This window comes from Pteropus alecto, unplaced genomic scaffold, assembly GCF_000325575.1.
Source record: "Pteropus alecto unplaced genomic scaffold, ASM32557v1 scaffold22, whole genome shotgun sequence".
In the NCBI taxonomy this organism is placed as follows: domain Eukaryota; kingdom Metazoa; phylum Chordata; class Mammalia; order Chiroptera; family Pteropodidae; genus Pteropus; species Pteropus alecto.
Genome location: NW_006434839.1, coordinates 19513929 through 19531941, shown reverse-complemented (window position 1 = coordinate 19531941; position 18013 = coordinate 19513929). Strand labels below are relative to the sequence as shown.

The window sequence follows — 18013 nt, the reverse complement described above, 5'->3', positions numbered from 1 at the left end:
AATCTGACTTTGAAGTATTTCAGCCCTATTTCACCGAAGGCAAAAGATTCATTATTGACTCATTCTTAAGGAATTTCCAACAGGCAGTGTTTAAGCTCATCCAACTTCACCATGGTTACCAGAGAGACACTACCACCCGAGATCAGTATTAAGCCTTTGTTTCAAGATGCCCTGGCATATCTGAACTTGTCTTTCGGGTGTTCACTTATTTCTTCAGAAAACTCATGACTCCAGTAATGTCTCCATAAAATAGCATTTTACCACCAACTGTACTATATTCTTTCTGCCCCTCCCTGACGTCTCCTGATTTAAGTACTCAATGACAACTTTGGTGATTATACTGAATACTCACATATGTGAAAAGGACTCATTGTGCTGGAGCACATGGGTGTGTTTTGAATATACAACCTGAAACACATTCTTGCTTAACAGAATCTTTTTTTTTTTTTTTTTTAATGTATTTACTAGATGCTTAAATAGCTTTAGCTAATTATTTTGTCTCTTCCTGGGAAACATGTCATTGTAGCTTCTATTTAATTTGATAATGTATTTTGAAACACTCAAAACAAGATATTATTAATCTTTTATACTTGTTTTGAATGGCATTTCATGCTGACATTTATGAAGGCTGCTCTTGATTTTTCTTCAATGATACTTCTACCCAGGATATCTTGATCTTCAGACAATAACGAAAACAACTCGTACCTAGTTATCTTTACTAGAGTCAGCCATTATTAAACACAGAGACATTAGAGTTAATGTCACCAGAAATACTGACTGAAAGCATCATACTAGTTTAAAGGAGGAGTGCTGGTTTTAAGAGTCTAGAGACCTTCTAGCCAAGTCCCATTGATTCTCTCCTCAGAGTTACAGCTAAGTAGGATGGAGAACCAGATTGTTGGATTCGGGGAGTCTAGGAAATAATAGGCCCAAGTATGGGATGGACATCTATAAAAATGTTGAAGTCATCAAGAATAAGGGAAAACGGTGGAGAGAACAGTGAGCCAGAGGCTATCAGTTATTAAAAAAAAAGTTATTAAAAAAAAATGCAGGAGTATCCTGTAGTTTGACAGAAGTGGAAACTAAGAGATGAAATGAGTAGTAAATCTGAGGCCATGCACTATACTTCAAAGAGCTCATTGCTAGGAAACATACAGGAATTAGTGGAAATAACAATAGAGAATGAGTAAGACATCTACCCCATAGGCATTGTGAAATGCCCATATGGGAGAAAAAATAACTGGCCTCTATTCAGAGTACTACAGAAGAAATACAGACTTTGAGGGATAACTGGGTATCAGAGCAAGGAGATGAAGGGAGTTGATAGTTCACAGGAGTTGCATTTCAGAGGGCACAGAGGTAAAGTTAAGGAGTATAGGAAGACCAGGTTAAGGGATTTACAAAGCAGAATGGATATCAAGTTTCCAAATGAGACCAAAACATACAGATAGATGCCTGGGATAAGCAGGACTGAGAGGCATACCAAGGTTAGTTTTGATAGTTTGCTAGAGAAGGATGACAATCAGTTATGAATGCCTTTGGCTGTAAGTAATGAAAAGCACAGCTAAGACTGGCTTAATACAAGACATAGGCCAGCACAAATTTGGCTTAGAATAAGCTCTTTTTAATCTCTCTGCTCTGCCATCTTGTATGTGATTCCTTCCATTTTCAGATCTGTCCTTTTATTCAAGCACTATGCCTTCAAAAACAGCACTCAAAGTATAAAGCCAAGAAGGGGGAAAAGGGCATTTTAATCTCCTAATAAGGAGAAAAATCTTTCCCAGGAGTCCCAAAATGGTGAATAACAAAATGAATTAAGTAACATCTGAGTAAGCCATGAAAACCAGGTAAGAGTTTCACTAGTCGAGATGTAATTCGTTTGGTCTAAAAAACGAAGTAGTAGAAGAAACATAGTTCAGTAGCTTTAAGTTAAAAAAAAAAAAAAGAAATTTAATTGAATTTTTTAAATGCCAATACAAGGATCAAAGTACATTGCTCTCAGCAATACTTACCAAAATTTCATCTTCTCTCCTACCTGCTTTTCTCACACCACCGGCTTCTATCTCCCCAAGTCCCCCAAACCTCAATTTTTCCCAATTTCTTTTTTTGCACTCTGCCATCTCCACTTCTCTCCATTGCTTCACTCATTTATTCATTCACTCACTCAATATTTATTGAGCATTTGCTATATGCTTGGACTGGTTGCAGGCACTGGGAGCAAAGCAGTGAACAAGATAAACAAGATCCCTGCTCTCACAGTGCTTTATGTTCTAGGGAAAATAGAAGTAATTTTAACACATATAATGAAATGTAGCCAAATGGGGAGAATAAGATTCAAGATCAGAGAATATATAAATAACAAGAGGAAGTCAAAGCCATTCAAATATTAGCTAATAAGGGCTTACATTGTAGCGATAATGAGGTTCAAATTGTTCTAAGATTCCAAGCATTCACTTTTATCATTACATGTGAGAACTGGTGTCCTCTTTGACAGTGTGAATGGATTGAGAGAAGTCTGTGAACTCACCCACATGAATTATTAATAGCCCAGTGCCTAAGAAATTACTATTAGATCTTAGTGCTAACAGAGCTTTACTCTCCAAAGGAAGATGTGCATTTTCTCATTTCTAAAATTGAGAGTAACACAAATAACTACATCTCCCTTTCACTTCGACTTTCAGGAAACTTTGAGCAAAATCTAACCCTCACTATCATAGCACTTAAATATCTTTTAGTTTTCCAGACAACTTTATTGTGTAAGTTCATTTGACCTGCTTCAAATTCTTTTTTAATTAGATAAGGTGTCTTTTCGGTTAGCATCATTTTTTTTTTCTTTTCCAAATAACCAAAAGGGTTATTCATTATAAGGGTATAGGCAGGAACTTGTCAAGCTGAGGAAAGAATAGAAACTGGGTTGGGCAACCATCAGAAGTCTTCCCCATCTTGCTCTCATCCAAGTTATTCCCAGAATATCTGCTCTATTTTTCTTTTCTGTGGACACGTTCTTTCTGGTCCTGAGTCCACAGAGTTAGTGAAAGATGGATGCCCTAACACTTCTGATTTTATGTTACAAATCTAGTCATGGGCTGCCTCTAGGCTCTGATTCCAAATTCCCTAAAAAGAAAATCTGATTGACCTCAATTGTTTCATATTGTTTAAGCCAGTTTATGCCCAGGAGACATAGTCATGCAACCTAAGCCAAAGTTACAAATCTCCCCAAATGAGGTTTGAGGGGGAAACAGAATGGGAATAAAAAGGTTTAGGGTGAGCAATTTAGAGGGTCATCTACAAGATGACTATGATGATTGTAAATAAGTAGTTAGAAGGATAGGTGACAGATATTGGCTAGATGATCACCAAACTTATTTCCAGTGAGACTATATTTCCCAGCATCCACTGAAGTTGTGTAGGGCTTTGTGATTGAGTTTTACCCAACAACATAAGAGCATATAATGTGATCCCCCTCTAGGCTTGACCATTAAAAGTCAAGATTCCCAGGCAGTGCCCCCTGCAGTCCCCCAGATCTGTCTCTTGCTTCAACAGTGTTTGGGTGGAACAGACCCAGAGACATTCTTTCTTCCAGCCTCCGACCACCCTCCAACCTCTTTTCCAGTCACAACCTTTGGAACCTTCTCAGCCATCCTTGGCCTCTGAGACCAGCCAACACCGTGTTTTGAGCTTAATTCCTTATTGCCGAACAACCATGAGCTCTCAAATCTGTCAGAATTATTCCACCGAGGTGGAGGCGGCATCAACCACCCGGTCAACCTGTGTCTGCAAGCCTCCTACACATACCTCTCAGGACTTCCACTTCAACGGAGTTGATGTGGCTCTGGAAGGCATTGGCCACTTCTTCCCAGAGTCAGCCGAGGAGAAACTTGAGGGTGCCAAGTGTCTCTTGAAGATACAAAACCAGTGTGGCAGCCGCACCCTTTTCCAGGACCTGCAGAAGTCTTCTCAAGATGAGTTGGGTAAAACTCAGGAAGCTGCATGGTCATACAGAAGAACCTGAACCAGGCCCTTTTGCCCTGGGTTCTGTCCATGCAGACCCCCATCTCTGTGACTTCCTGGAGAGCCATTTCCTAGACGAGGAGGTGAAACTCATCAAGAAGATGGGTGACTACCTGACTAACCTCCACAGGCTGGCCGGCCCCCAGACTGGGTTGGGCAAGTATCTCTTTGAAAGGTTTATCCTCATGCATCACTAAGAGCCTCTGGAGCCAAGAGGCTTTTGAGAGGCCCTTCTGCATCCCCCTGGCCTTGTGCCTGCACTTCTTCCTGAAACCAATAGGCAGCCTTCTAATCATCCTGGAGCCCTCTCCCATGCCTTGGACCAAATTGAAACAATAAAACTTTTTGCAGCACAAAAAGAGTCAAGATTCCCTTGAAGGTGGTGGAGCCAAAAGATAAAGGAGGCCCTCCTTTCCACACTGTAGCATACTGGAACACACTATGCGCAAGAAGTAAGCATTTATTGTTTTAAGCCACTGAGATTAGGGTTGTTTATCATGAACATTAATCTTTCCTAACTAGTACAGAGAAATAAAGCACACCATTTATTCGTTCTACAAACATCTCTTGACTAGGTCATGTGTTGCATTGGGATGCTTGGAAACAGGATGAATAAGGTTAGCACTACTGCTCTAAATTCTTCATAGTCTCATGGAGGAGACAGATGAGTAAAGAGCAAATTAAAGTAATGAAGACTTGTCTCTGAAAGGAGACAACAGAAATGATCCTAAAGTGACTGCGATATTAAAATGTCTTCTCTAATAACAGAGATTATTATCACTGTTTTCCTAGGTGAGTGGATGGATACACAAAAATATTACAAAGACAGAGTTTAAAATGCCTGGTCACACTTGATTGAAGGACAGGGAAGAGTCAAGGTCAACCCAGAAGCCCTTAGCCCTGCCAATTAGAAGAATGGTGGCAACTTCGACAGAAACAGGAAATCCACTTATGGAGGAGATAGGTTGAGAGAAAAATGATGAGTTTTCTTTGGAATATGTTGAGCTTGAGACGGGTGGAGGAATACAATTTGGAACCTGAAATCTGTATCTCAAAAAAACAAAAACAAAATAAAAAACCTCTGGTTAGATATATAAAGAAGTCAACAGATGAAAGTAATGTTAACAATTTTCATATTAACTTACAAAAAGGGATCCTATTCTTCTTATGAAATATGACTATGTCAATGATACTTTTGAAATGATTTTCATGTTACTCTATTTTTTTCCCAGGGTAAAATTAAGACAAGTTCAGTATATTTTCTCTGTTCTAAAGAAATAAAAATTATACTAGCAGTTTCAGTATTTCCACACTAGACAAGGAAAGTTCTGAGCAACCACTTAACCTCTCTCTGTGTCTCAATTTCTCATTTATAAAATAGAAATATCAATCCCTATGTGGCAAATTGCATTTTCAAAAATAGCCATAGTCATACTCTGTTTCTACATGCTCTTTCAGAACATTGCCAGTCACCATCTGGAGTCTATCTTCCCTCCCCTTGAAACTAAGCGGGACTTTGTGACTACCGGGATGAACTGAATGTGGCATGCATGCCTTCCTATGCTAGGTCACAACAAGTGACATGACCCCTCCAGGCTCTCTATCTTGAATGATGAAACCCAGTTATTACACTATGAGGAAGTCCAAAGTAGCCTACTTGGAGGGTCCATCGGAGAGGTCAACATGAAGAGGTACTGAGGCTCCAAGCTCAATACCAGCATCGATCCCAGACAGGTGAGTGATGATTCTTCAAATGATTCTATTCCCCAGCCTCAAGGCTTTGAGTTGAAGACTCTGACATGAGCAGAGACAAGCTGAACTCACTGTGTCCTGTCTAAATTCCCAAACCATAGATTCCATGAACTTAAATGAATGGTTGTTTTATGCCACAAATTTTGGGGTAATTTGTTATGCAGCCATGTTATCAGTCACATCTATTGAACAGAATTATTTGTTAAATAAAGGAGAATTCCTGAAAAATATGTGAATTTACTCTGCATACTACAAAATGTTATTTGTATAAATGTACTACTTAGGTTATTAACTTTTATTCTTTTATCCACCTTTCTTCTCCCTTTAATTAAGGATTTATACAGTTGTGCAGTCTTAATAAATGTAAGTCCATAAACTGTCTGTAGAATTTATAAACATCAGGAACATTTATAATAATCTAGACTTAGAAAACCTAGTGAGCACTATTTTTCAACACAGTACATTCCAAGGTTTGAGGTCATGACCTGGAAGCAAGCAGGAGGTTTATATTCCCATGGAGAATCGTCAGTTCTTGAATTCCTTTGCTGGACAAATGGAATCCTCAGCACTCCAGTTGCCAAGGTGAGAAACACCTTTAGTGCTACTAATGAGTCAATGGGAAAGAATTTAGAATACTGGGCCATGTTTATTCTCCAGATTCTATGAAATAAAATTTTATTTAATGAAAATTGAGTGGGGGTTTATTAATCACCCACAATTCTCAAGTACTGTGGGTATAAAACTCTATACAGTATAGGCCTTGCCCTCAAGAAGTTCACAATCTCATATCCCATAAAGGAAACAGGTATTTAAATGAACTAACAATCCATTGTGATAAACCAAACAGAAGATAGAAAATCTGGAGATTAGCCCAGAAGTTTGTCAATTCTTACAGTTTACCAAAGAATAATGGCATGCGATACTATTCATAATCAGTGACTTACCCAATTCTAACAATTTTTTTCTGAAATTTAAAAATGAATTACTCCTTTTAAATTTATATAATTTAGGTATCACACCTTCAAAATAGTTAAATGTTTGTAAGAGTGAATAGCAAAAGAGCTTGTGAGTTTTGGCAGTCCTACCTGACAAAGGCTTGTAGTACTTTATTTTTTGTCCACACACATTTCCTCTCTTCTTGTTCCAAATGCAGTTCTACTAATAGTCTTGAAATGGGGGCTAGAGAAGCAGGAAAGAGGGAAGCTGGGACAACTTAGGACCACAGTGACAAACGGTACTTTTATTCTGAATTGATTTTCTGCCAAATGGTACTGCGCCCAGTATTTTCCAATATCAGGAAATACCCTGTACAGTTATTGCAAAATCTGTGAGATAATTGTAAGGCACTATTATGAAATCATCATCACCATTGAATATTCATTAAGGATTCCCCTCTGCCCACTGCTCTGGTGGCAGGAGGCAGAGCAAATACACACGCAGCGGGCTGCACCCCAGAGGGATGATTCAGCATCTCGTCGAGGGCCTAGAGTAACTCTTGCTTCTTCACCTGTAAAACAAACACAGGAATTCCCATTATGTATCTCCCACCAAAGGTCTTTAGATGATAATCATAGAGCCCTTTTCAGAGTACTTAATGTGGGTTTCACCAAAGGAAGAGTTAATAGCTTTAAAATAACTTTTCTTAAGTTTGTGTTGGGAGAAGCATTATCATGTGAGAGCACATTTTGGCTGAAATATTTTTTTTAAGTTTATTTTTTTAATTGCCCTAACATTCTTTTGATCAGTAGAGCTAAGTCGCTGTTCTAAATGCTTTATACACATACACTCACTTAATCTTCGCAACAACATTTGGACGTAGGTACTTTTATTTTATCATTTTATAGATAGCAAACCGAGGACAGTGGGATTAAGTAAGACCAAAACCGCAAAGCTAAGAAGTGTAAGAACTGGAATTCGAACTCTGACCCCAAAGTCTGCATTCTTATTTACCTCATCATACTGCCATATTGAGTACAAGTCTCTTCCCTTTCATATAAATTATGTCAGGATCACATAAAAGTAGTTTTCTTTTGCTTATTTGCCCTTCCACAGTAATTCCTCCCGTGCAGCTTTGCATCTTCCAACAGCATTCGCCAGTCCTTTAAAGAAAGAAAGGCCTTCCCTCGTTAAGGAGTTGCTCCATATCTCATTGATTCTGGGCCGTGCAACCAGCAGCAGCCCCGGGTCAGCCTGCTAAAGACAGAACCCTTTCTGTTTCTCAACCTAATCCCTCAGCGTTTGAGCTGAAAATAAGAACTACCCTACTGAGGTGCCAAAGGAAACATACTTACATTATGAAGTGTTACTAACAAATGTTTCAGAGATTTTAAAAGGGTACATTTCTGAATATCTGAGGCATTTGTAAACAACCCAGACATACAGGACATTTGCAGCCCAAGCTCTGTTTCTGGGTTGTATAATCTTCTTCTTGAAAACCAGCACAGCTGTTGCAATACCGTTTATCAATTGTTCAATGATACCAACAAATGTTTTCTAGGGTCAAAGTAATTAAAATGGTATTCCAGTCCTTTGATTTTGAAATGCGCATTGTTAATATAACTTTGGCATTCTTTAACAGATTACCAAGTGGAATCAGAGGTTTATGTTTATAAAGTTTATAATCATTCTACAAAGTTCAAGAAGTTTGGCAGTGGTTTGAAAACTTGAAAAGAGTAATAAAAGGTTGCCATGAGGAATTCAAAGCTGCCTTGTATGGTAATGCTGATTCAAACTTGCACATACTTCAGCATTACAAGTTTAGTGGTGATTTTAGGGATGGATCAGTGTGTAGCTGCAGAATAGCTACAAAAGTATAACAGTTGTTTGCCAGTTACAGGATGAATAGAGACTTTGGAAAACTTACAATTAATATCTCAGCTTTGAAAGCACATTAGAGAAATGGGAACGTGAGAGGAAGACAGAGAGACAGAGATGGAGAGAATTGTGATTTCACTTACTTTTTGGCCTCATTTACTAAGTATTTATAGCCTCCTTGACTCTCAGCAGCAGCAGCTTCACCTTGCCTTGTAATTGTAAACCGTACACTTTTGCCAACCTGGAATGCACTCTGTGTTTCTGCCCACCCCAAACCCGCTCTGAGTACATGCTCTCAAACACTGCTATCCCAAGCTCTTGATTTGTTGTCAGCCAGTAAAAGGAGTTTCCTTATGAATCATACTGCGTAGGAAGGCTGAGTGGTAGACCCTACACTTGTGCTTTAATCTGTATGGAATGCATTTGAAATAGAAATTGAGAGTTTTGTTCAACATCTGACTTCGAGCACGTTCTCAAGAAGTTGGAGTGTGACATGGAAAAATCATGGTGTCTCTCCTGCTATGGAAAAGTTACTCCCATGAGATTGTCTCCAAAGGGGTAGGAGCCACGGTGCACATGTTTGGGTTCCGAGGTCCCTGATTAGGAATAAGCCCGTTTCACGACCCTTGCAGATGACCCAGCTTTTCCATTTGGATAATAAAAGTAGTCCTTCCTTTGGTAAGTTGAAATGGAAAGGTGCGTGGCTGAAAATACACAGTTGCTGTAGACAAAGACTTTTATCGATTCTGTTGAACAACTGTAAAAGCTGACGGATCACACTTTTAATGGCAAGAAGGTGGCTAAAGAATATTATATGTGTCTTTATAAAAGTAGAAACAGATGTGAGAACATCATGTTTCTTCATTTGTTTACAATAAGTTGAAGAAAATGAATTTTCTTACCAGGAATAGACACATTTCACTAAATAAATTAAGACACTTACTGATTTTGATTAACATTCAAAGAAACGAGTCAAGTTATTTACCTCACATACCTTGTAACATATATTTCCAAATATAGGCAAGTGACATAAGAAAAGGGAAATGAAAAATAAATAATCTATTTTGGATACTTATAAATTTGGCTTTATACAAAAGTCCCTATAGCATCAATAATCTGATAGGGTCGCTAGATATAGCTGATGTCAGCAAATTCACCATCAACATATAGAAAACATCAAGGCTGTGTTAATTTACTTAATCAACAATCAATCACTCAGAGTTTAGCAAAAACTGTGATATTCACGAGGTGTACAAGGAAGCCCTGGGCTCAAGAAGCTCACCATGTTGGGAGAGAGGCACACATGCAAAGGAGTCATTATAAGGTGTGTTAAGCCCTCAGTAGAGGGGTACACAAAGGGAGTAGAGATGAGAGCAGAGCAGACTTCAGGGAGGAAGGTGGCATTTGGACTGGGTCATTAATGGAAGTGTAAGTGACACACTCCAGTGAGCGTTCATGACACAGAGCTGCTAAAACCCTTGGAATTTCCTAACTGATGAGAGAGTTATTCATAACGAGCCTCTTTCAACTATACCTGAGTTTGCCAGAGGAACCAACCATGTCATTAGAGGGTTAGAACATTCACCACTACTCCCTGATCTCTGGAGAGAGGAGGGGGACTGTGATTAATCACCAATGGCCAATGATTTAATAAATCACACCTAGGTAATAAAGCCTCCATAAAAACCCAAAAGGACAGGGTTTAGGGGCAGCTTATGGGGTGGCGAACACATGGAGATGCTAGGAAAGTGGGGTGCGTGGAGAAGGCATGAAAGCTCCTCATTCCTTTTCTGTACGTTGCCCTAGTCATCTCTTTCATCTGGCTGTTCCTGAGTTATATTCTTTTATAATAAACCAGTAATCAAGTAAATAAACTGTTTTCCTGAATTCCATGAGCAGCTTTAGCAAATTTATTGAACCCAAGAGTTGTGGGAACCTCAGATTTATAGCCAGTCTGTCGGAAGCACAGGTTACAACCTGGACTTGCAATTGGCCTCTGAAGTGATGGGAAGGCAGTCTTGTAGGGCTGAGCCCTTAACCTGTCAGATCCTATGCTAGCTTCAAAAAATAGCTTAGGAAAAGTGTTAAGTTGTAGGACACTCAGCTGATGTCACAGAATTGTTTGGTGTGGAAAAAACTAATCACACATTTAGTGATCAGAAATGCCAGAAGTGAAGTAATGTGATGTGAAAGTAAGGAAACACATCTGATCACAGAAGTGTTTTCTGTACTTCTTAAAGAAACACACAGAACAGGTGTATTTTTTTCCATGAGAGATTAAACAGTAAAGGATATTGTAGACAGAAGTTACTGTTTGTGCAGTAACAAGACATGTTAGTATGTGGTGTCATGAGATCGTCGTAGTAGTTTTGATTGACGAAAGAGAGGGAATATTGGTGAGGAAAGTGATAGACTTTGAGCTAGTGAAGACAGGCAAGGTGTGAGTTTTCTTGTAAGGCTTGCTAAGGAGTATGAACTAAAAGCAATATCTTCCCAATGGTGTTGTATGAAATATTAACCTTATAGACCACTTGTTTCTTGAGTTATATATAGTGAACTGTGGCAAACAAAAGGTTTTTTGTTCAAGTAAGTTTGAGAAATGCAGGACTTATTTCACAGAACTTCTTGGAATCTTCAATATGTTAATCTATATGGCTAGAAAAGACATAGTAACTAGGGTAGATTTTCCCACACTTATTGATTGTAGGAACTTTATTCTGAACAAGTAAACCAGTGCTTCACATAAAGTAATTTGGAAATGCTGCTGTAAGCAATTGAGTGGAATTAAGGTCTTAATTGTTGAAAGTCAGGAAGATTCATGGCCAAATTTGTATTTCAGAACTGCAACTTTGGCAAATTAGAGAAGAATTGGAAGAGATAGAGTCAGGAGATGAATTGGGAAGCTAATGCAACAATCTAAACAAAGGCCATGAGAATGAAGGAGAAAACCTTAATTTGGGAGATTTTCAGAACTGACAGCATCAAAAGGCTAGTTGGTATGAGGAGTGAAAAAGTGAATGAGAAAGAAAAAGTAGATATGACTTAACCAAATAATAAAGGAAATATTATCAATAATGAGACAGATTGACACACTGTCTCTCTTGATGTGATGTACTTAGAGGACACAGCATCACTTACATTATATTCCTGACGACAATGCATAAACCGAAAAAACATCAGACAAACCCAAATTAATAGGCATAAAATCAATAATTGTACTCTCCAAACATATCAGTGTCATAAAAGACAAATAAAGGTTAAAGAAGCATCCCAGATCAAGAGATATGAAAAATAAGTGCAAGTGTGATTCTTTTCTTTTTAATTTTTTATTTTTTCAGTTACAGTTGGCATACAATAATATATGAGTTTCAGATGTACAACATAGTGATTAAACATTTATATAACTTACAAAGTGACCACCCGGGTAAGTCTAGTACCCATCTGACACCATACATAGCTATTACGAATTTATTGACTGAATTCCTTATGCCCCATGACTATTTTGTAACTACTAATTTGTATTTCTTAATCCCTTCATTTTTTCACCCACCCCAACACCCTCCCATCTGGCAACTATCAAAATGTCCTCTGTATCTATAAGTTTGTTTCTGTTTTATTTGTGTGTTTATTTTGTTCTCTAGATTCCACATGTGTGTGAAATCATGTGGCATTTGTCTTTCTCTTTCTGACTCACTCCACCCTGCACATCATCCTCTTGGTCCATTTATATTGTTGCAGATGGCAAAATTTCATTCTTTTTTATGGCTGATATTCCATTATATATGTTTTCTCTCTTCTTTATTCATTCATCTATTGATGGACACCCACATTGCCTCCATATCTTGGTTATTGTAAATAATGCTGCAATGAACATATAGATGCACATGTCCCTTTGAAGAAGCATTTTTGGTTTCTTTGGATAAATACTCAGAAGTAAGCTTACTGGGTCTTTCTTTGTCTCTTGCTACAGCCTTCGTTCTAAAGTTTATTTTGTCTGATATAAGTACCGTTGCCCCAGCTTTTTGGGGGGTTTGTTTGTTTCTATTTTAATGCAATGTCTTTTTCCATCTCTTTATTTTCAGTGTGTCTTTTCATCTGGAGGGAGTTTCTTGTAGACAGCGTATGTAAGGATCTTCTTATCCTTTTAGCCACACTATGTCATTTCATCCATTTACATTTAAAGTAATTGTTGATAGATATATAGTTATTGCCATTTTATTATTTATATTTTTGATCTTTTTTTATTCTTTTTCTTCTTAAAGAAGTCCCTCTAACATTTCTTGTAATACTGATTTGGTGGTGATAAACTCCTTTAGCTTTTCCCTGTCTGAGAGGCTCTTTATCTGTCCTTTAATTCCAAATAATAGCTTTGCTGGGCAGGGTAATTTTGGTTGCAGGTCCTTACTTTTTTCACTTCGAATATTTCCTGCCAGTCTCTTCTGGCCTACAAAGTTTCTGTTAAGAAATTAGCTGACAGTCTCATAGGAACTCTGTTGGAGGTAACTAACTGCTTTTCTCTTGCTGCTTTTAAAATTCTCTACTTGTCTTTAACCTTTGGCATTTTAATTATGATGTGTCTTGATGAGGACTTCTTTGGGCTCATCTTGTTTGGGACTCCGTGTTTCTGGAGCTTGTATGTCTATTTCTTTTACCAAGTTAGGATAATTTTCCATTATTATTTCTTCAAATAGGTTCTCAATTTCTTGCTCTCTCTCTTCTCCTTTTGGTACCCCTATGATGTAAATGTTGGTATGTTTGATGTTGTCCCAGAGGCCCCTTAAACTGTCCTCATTTTATTGAATTCTTTTTTTTTTTTTTTGCTGTTCAGATTGGGTGTTTTCTACTACCTTATCTTCTATGTCTTTGATTCAATCCTCTGCCTCTTCTAATCTATGTTGATTCCTTCTAATGTAGTCTTCATTTCAGTTATTGTAGTCTTCATTTCTGATTGGTTCTTTTTTATATTTTCTATCTTTATTTTTATGTTTTCTATCTCTTTGTTAAAGTTCTCACTGACTTCATTTACTCTTCCCCTAAATTCATTGAGCACTCAGTGTTTGAACTCTGCATCAGGCAGATTACTTGTCTCCATTCTGTTTAGTTCTTTTTTTGGAACCTTATTCTTCTCTTCCATTTGGAACATGTTTTTTTGTCTCCCCATTTTGTCTGCCTCCTGTGTTTGTTTCTATGTATTAGGTAGGGCTTCTATGTCTCCTGGTCTTAGTAGAGTGTCCTTATGGTCTTAGTAGAGTGTCTTTAGGTGTCTTGTGGGGCCTAGTGGCACAGTCTCCCTGCTCACCTGAGCTAGGTGCTCTAAGTGTGACCCTAGTGTGGGTTGTATGTGCTCTCCTGTTGTAGTTGAGCTTTGGTTGCTGTTGGAACATCGATGGGAGGGATTGATCCTTAGGCTGACTGATTGTGAGGACTGGCTGTGACCAGTGGAGGAGCCATTGTGCAGAGGCTGACCCTCTGGACCAGGATTCACTTTAGCAGGGCTCTTGTGCTGGCCTAGTCTGCTCTTTGGGTGTCTTATCCTCAGATGTGGCCCCAGGTGGTACTCTGAACTGGTCCAAAGCTGGCCCTGGGTTTTCCTGGGAGGGGCCCTGCTATAGGCCACCTTCAGCCTCAGCCTGTGCCCTGCCCAGGGACCACGTGGCATGAGCTACCAAGCAATCTGCAGATGGCTGCCACCCGTGCTTAGCTTAGATGTGCTTTAAGAGGCCATGTGGTGAACCTAGGCCAGTTACTTCTAGTGCTGGGCTTGAGGCTAATTACCAAACGGTACAGGACATACTGAAGCCAGATGCTGCCTATTTGGATTTTGTGAACCTTTGAGAGATTTTATGAAATTATACATCATGAGCCAATTCAGGCCATTTGTATGGAAAAGTCACTGAAAGTGGCTTGGGTGGGCCTGCAAGTTGGGTAGGACAGGGAATCACCAGGGAAGGGTGAACAGTGTTAGCCAGATTGATTACTCAGATATGGTGGCCACCTATGTCTGCACACCAGAATGGGGGAAGGCTCAAAAAAGAAACAATGGATTCTGCCAGCACTTCTGTCTAGGTGAAAGTTGCTACCCCTTGAGCGCTCATACTGAAACCAGACAATTTAGTTCCCCGCTGTATGCCCCTGGCACCTTTCAAGCTGCTGTCCCAGCACTGGAACTCAGAGTGAGTGAGTCCATCACTAAGTAACTGTGTGTGCCTGCCCTTTAAGAAGAACCTTAAGAAGAATCCTGATACTCCAGCAACCCTCTATGTCATTTGCCCACAATCTCAGTTGGTTTTCACAGCCAGAGTTGTGGGGACTCCACTTCCCAGCACTGGAGCCCTGGGATGGGGAGCCTGGCATGGGGCTGGGACCCCTCACTCCTCAGGGGGACTTGTGCGGCCAAGATATTGCTCTCAATTTTTAAACTAGCACAGACGGCTGTGGGACCAGCTTGTTTTGAATCTCTGCCCCTCCCACCAGTCTTGAGGTGGCTCCTTCTGTGTGTTCTTAGTTGCAGGACTTCTGTTCAGCTACACTTCAAGCAATGCTCAATGATGGGTGTTCTGTAGTTTAGATGTAATTTTGATGTGGTCATGAGAAGAGGCAGCACAGTGTTTACTTACTCTGCCATCTTTACCAGAAATTGCAAGAGTGATTCTTAATTCTATCTTGGACCAGCAAAATATATGCTATAAGACATTAAAAAGACAATTGGCATAATCTGAGTAGGTCTTATAGATTAGATAATAGCAGTGTATCAATGTTAATTTTTATGATTCTAAAAATTTTACTGATTATGTAGAATATTCTTATTCTTAGAAAATAACACTTAAATAGGAAAAAATGAGCATGAGGTCTGTACCTTACTCTCAAATAGAACAGAAAAAAAATTATATAGGGGTATATGTATTAGTGTATATATATGTATATATGTATATATGTATATACATGCGTGTATATGTGTATTTATATACATATATATTTATACACATGTGTGTGTATATGTGTGTGTGTGTGTGTGTGTGTATATATATATATATATAGAGAGAGAGAGAGAGAGAGAGAGAGAGAAAAGAGAAAAAATGAATGATAAAGCAAATATGAGACAATGTTAAAATTTAAAATTGATGACCAATATAGGTAAAGGGCATATGGAAATTCTTAGTACCCTTCTACAACTTTTCTGTACATTTGAATTATTTCAAAATAAAAAGTTAAAAAATAACTCAGCAACTCCATTTACAAATCCAACTATTGCAATATATAAGTTAATGATGATTCTGCAGTTTCTAACTTCAGTGATTGATCCAGCATATAGGCTGGGGAGGAGCAGGTTTGAAAGAGAAAGATGGTGAGGTCTGTTGGGACATGTTTCTTTAAAAGGTCTATATCATATTCAGGGGGACATAACTGATAAGATGTGCCTTAATTTCTGGAAATAGGAGACATTGGAGTCTGAGATTTTGAAGGCATCTTTACAGGAGATAGTCTCCACCTGCTGGTGTTTTTAATTAAATGACAGCTTCTCTCTTCATTCAAACAAATGTAGTTGAATCAGACCAAAATTATAACTTTAGCTTAGGCTTAATCTTTAATTTCTAAATATAACATATAAAATTTTGCCACCTTTTGGCTAGACACTCCCCCAAACGATACCGATATAAATGACTGACAATTAAGTTAGAAGAAAAATTCAGGTATATTATATTAAATAATTGATACTCAGGTGGTATTAGGGATCAATAGGCACAACCTAGCTTCTTCGACGGTAATGGCAATGAAGTGTATTTTGTATATGTTCCCAAAAATTGATTGAAAATTATAGTATATTAGTTGAGATTTTAAGATTCCTCAAGAATACCAGTCAGTTATATGTTTTAACCTTCCTAAACTTCACGATCTACAGAGCTTGCATTTGTGTTCCATGGGCAACTTGAATTTCTGGTTTGATTAAATTAATCATTACAGTGGAAACAATATTTGCTTTAAAAAGTACTTCTCCTTAACCTAAAACTCTAATTTCATTAGAAAACAAAGAACACTAATGCTAAAATACATTACACTAGCTAAGCTAAGAAAATGTCGAGTTTTTCAAACTTTGGAATATAGAAATGAACAGGCTCAAAATATTCTGCTGAAATAAATATTATCTTAATCTTGTGTATACAAGCAGTTTCAGCTTTTCCAATACAAATGCAAGATATTTTTGCATGAGCCTTGCCAGTTGTAAAATGCCAGAGATATCCTCCCATCATGCTGTGACACCACTCACACTAACTTGGAAAGACCTCAAGCACAATTTCTTTCCATTTCTTGGCACAATTGTTTGAATAATCAGAGTCATTCTTCCACTCTACTTAATTTAAATGCTAATTGAATTATATCAGAATGTAGAGCCACACTGCCTGGGTGTGATTCTGACTTTCCCCTTGTTAACTATGACCTTGGACAAGGTGTTGAATCTTTGTCCCTTGTTTTCCCATCTATAAAATGGAACAATGACAGTACTTAGAGTTTTCGTCTCAATATGTGCAATATCAGTTAGCCAAAGTTATTCACTTGCCTAGATGAAAAGAGGGTCCAGCTTCCTTTGGGTTTCATTCCTAGTATCACCAAGAAGCTTGCAGAAGTGATTACTTTTATCCAAAGGGTAAATCCTACTAGTTCTTAACTACAGTTCCTACAGTATTTCTTATGAGAGGACTCTACCAGCACTCTTCATAAGCTAGTAATTTCAGAAATGAACGCCCTCTTGTGCTTGCTGTGACCACTGTCATTTATCATCACCCTAGGAAACTTCTAGAAGTGATTATGACAGCTACTCATGCTCTGTCTGTATTTGTTTAACAGTATAATGCCATGTCCTAGAAGAAGGGAATTCACTTTCAGCTTTACCCCTTTTCCTCAAGAACTGTGAAATATATAAGCTCATCAGTTCGGTTCAACAAATCCAAAAGCTAAGCATGCACTAATTTTAAATTATCAATAAACCATCTTGGGAAAATATCTTTATCCCAATACCATGTTCAGGAAAGTTGGCACAAAAGCAGTTAGAAGATGCAGAGGGAGTGTCACCTGAGGAGAAGCACATAGTGGGCCAGACAGAAGGTCAGTGCAAAAAAATTGCAAGAAGAAAACTGTGACCTAACATGGGTTGAGGAAAATTTCTCAAATCTTTTGTTTCCCCTCAAGAAGTAATGTGTCAGATAGTTAATAAAAAATGAAGCTCAAGTAGACTAATACATGAATTCTGGATAATTCTAAACTCAAATATAGAAGGCAGTAAAGTGTTTCTACTACCATCTACCACTTCTTCAGTGTCTTTTGTATCATGCTTAAAAAATGCATTAATGAAAATCAAAATAAAAGTTGGAAATATTTTCTGGTGGGTGATTTTCCTGGTATTGATGCACCATGAAACTGTACTTTTTCTTCCAAAACT

General features: G+C 38.2%; 1 long non-coding RNA gene and 1 pseudogene across 4 annotated transcripts; one reads left to right on the top strand and one right to left on the bottom strand.

Moving 5' to 3' along the window:
- The first annotated feature begins 1975 nt into the window (after window positions 1-1975).
- On the top strand, window positions 1976-4348 carry LOC112478701 (annotated as a pseudogene).
- Window positions 4349-4453: 105 nt separating this feature from the next.
- Window positions 4454-8914, bottom strand: LOC112478702. Of its 4 annotated transcripts, none has more exons than XR_003045948.1 (5): window positions 8721-8914; window positions 7714-7862; window positions 6849-7270; window positions 5669-5805; window positions 4454-5061 (listed from the first exon to the last, which is right to left on the bottom strand). It is a non-coding gene; the product is annotated as an uncharacterized LOC112478702 (long non-coding RNA). The 4 variants fall into 4 exon arrangements; XR_003045947.1 differs by having other exon boundaries at window positions 4454-5055; XR_003045946.1 differs by having other exon boundaries at window positions 4454-5805.
- Window positions 8915-18013: the final 9099 nt, after the last annotated feature.